General features: G+C 44.0%; 1 pseudogene; it reads left to right on the top strand.

The window, feature by feature from the left end:
* The first annotated feature begins 1,702 nt into the window (after positions 1 to 1,702).
* LOC131418124 (large ribosomal subunit protein eL33-like) lies at positions 1,703 to 2,049 on the top strand (annotated as a pseudogene).
* The last annotated feature ends 654 nt before the right edge of the window (positions 2,050 to 2,703 follow it).

Raw genomic sequence — 2,703 nt, 5'->3', positions numbered from 1 at the left:
GATGCAGCCACTCTGGAAAACAGTTTGGCTGTTTGACATAAAAGGACAAATATTGTATGATTCCACTTACATGAAATATCTAGAATAGGCAAATTCACAGAAACAGAAAGTAGATTAGAGGTTACCAGGGGTTGGGGTGAAGGGGGAATGAAGAGTTATTGCTTAATGGCTACAGAGTTTCTCTTTGGGATGGTGAAAAAGTTTTGGAAATAGATGGTGATGGTTGCACAACATTGTGAATGTACTTAATGCCACTGAATTGTCTACTTAAAAATGGTTAAAACAGCAACTTTTATGTTGTATAGATTTAACCACAACTTAAAAAAATTTTTTAAAAGAAGAGGAAAACATAGGATCCAGGAAACAGAATGTTCAGTGAGGAGAGAGACAAAGGGAATTTCCAGTGATGGGAAAGGAAGGGCCGGGTTGACAATTGAGCAACTGTCCAGGTGAGACAGAAGGATGAAAGGCTACAGGAATGATGAAAAAAACAAACACAAACCAAAACCGATATGTATTATTGTATGAAGAGGATACTTTCAGTTCTTATCAGAGAGTTTGAGAGAATTATATGTGTGTGTGTGTATATATATTCAATATTTCAAACCATCAAATGAGGCTATTATGAATTAAGTTTAGGAAAAGCAGAAGTGTGTGTTTGGATGGCCGAGATCTGAATATTCATGTTCCATAGGAGGAAGGAAGCCACTTCATCGTTTTTAAAACTGAAAGATGAAGGAATAGCAGTATAATCATGCTATTTAGACACATGGAGGTAAATACCAAAGGAAGCAGCTACAAAAGGTGAGGAATAGGACAAGGAACTGATAATTATCCACCTCATAGTCCTATTTGATTTTTAAAATTTTGTACATTTATCACTTTCTAAAAATCTTTTTTTCCAAAAGAAAACTGGGGGTGCATCTCCGACCTATGTGTGAACTCTGCTCCCAGCCCACGTGGGTAACAGATTTTTCTGTACTGACCCTATGCCCATTATTCCCTCTACTAATGGATGCATCGGCAGGTGTGAGAAGGTGTGTGCAGGTGGGGGTAATGGTGGGAGTGGGGGCGCAGCAGACAAAGCACAGAAAAGTGGGTGGAGGAAGGTCAGGGTGGAGGGAATATGCATGGCGGTGGGTTCCCATTGGCTCAGTCTCTTGCTTCCCCTCCTCATCCGTGAGAACCTATCTTTGACCTTCATACCCAGACACCGGAATCCAGCCAGCTGAGAGGGAAGAGACAGGGAGGGTGCGAGGGAAAAGAAGAAGGCAGCGGAAGATGGGGGTGGAGATTCATATCTGCAGGGGCCTCACAGCAGGAGTGGCCTTGGTTATTTTCTGCAGCATCGCTGAGGGGAAAGGGCACGCTCAAGCACTGCTGATAGCCGTGGCAGCTGGGACGACTTTTTACAGTAATTTGGTGGCTAGGCCACAATTAACCCAGCACTCCCACTTGTAGGAGTTGATCAGACGGAAACACTAGCACAAGGCCACAGGATATTAACACACAGATGTTCTCTGCAGCCTTGTTAGAATTTTTGTGAAATTGCTCCTTAGCAGCCTAAATATCCATCAGCAAAGGGACAGCGAGGTGGGATTAATAAGGAAATTAATCCCACATGATACAATGTGAGGCAGATGTTTTAAAAAACCTCTTTCCGCCATCTTGGAGGCTATGGAGGCCTTCTGGAGACAGGACTTCTAAAACGACAAGTATGTCTGGAAGGCTGTGGTCCAAGGCCATTGTTGCTGGCTAAAAGTGAGGTCTCTGGAACCAGAGGGAGCACATAGGCCTTCTTAAAATTGAAGGTGTTTATGCTCAAGATGAAACTGAATTCTATCTAGGCAAGAGATGCGCTTACATGTACAAAGCAAAGAACAGCACAGTGACTCCTGGTGGCAAACCTAACAAAACCAGAGTAATCTGGGGAAAGGTAACTCGTGCTCATGGAAACAGTGGCATGGTTCGTGCCAAATCCCAAAGCAACTTTCCTGCTAAAGCCATTGGACACAGAATCGTGTGATGCTGTACCCTTCAAGGCTTTAACCTTATTGAGAAGTAAATAAGTAAAAGTGTGGATTTGTAAAAGAAAAAAAAAATGTTGAACCTCTATATGTTGACATGGAAAGGTATGTATGAGAAAAAAAATGAGTTGCTGAACAATATGTATAGCACAGCCCATTTTTCTGGGAAAAAAAGTGTATAAGATGCGTAGCTTAGGGCTTACACAAGAGTCTGGAAGGATAGCCACCATTTAGTTAACAGCAGTTACCTCTGGAAAAGAGATTGAAGATGGGTTGGAGGAGAAGCTTTCACCTTTTATTCCACATTCTTCTGTATGTTGGAATTCTTTGATACAGTTTATGCAATACCATTATGCGGAGTTTTTTAAAAGCGGCTTGCGGAGTGCAGGGGAGGAGGGGCTGGGCGGAGCAGAAGCAGCTGCCGCTCTGGGAAGGGGCGGGACCCACAGCTCTGCCCTGATTTGCTCTGCTCTTGGGCCAGCTGCCACCACTCTTTGGGCGGGGGCCAGACACATGCTGATGTGTGTTTTGGTGGAGGTGGGGCGTGGGGCGTGCAGGGCTCCTCCAGAGCACGGTAGAGCAGCCAGTTTTTAAAGCACTAGAATGACGCGGAGGTGGTTGACATTCTAATGAAAAGGCAATAGAGGAAGCAGTGTGGCAATCAGACTCTGCGTTG

This window comes from Diceros bicornis, chromosome 19 (assembly GCF_020826845.1).
Source record: "Diceros bicornis minor isolate mBicDic1 chromosome 19, mDicBic1.mat.cur, whole genome shotgun sequence".
Classification (NCBI taxonomy): domain Eukaryota; kingdom Metazoa; phylum Chordata; class Mammalia; order Perissodactyla; family Rhinocerotidae; genus Diceros; species Diceros bicornis.
The sequence above is the reverse complement of the archived record's forward strand: the minus strand, read 5'-3'. Positions and strand labels throughout refer to the sequence as shown.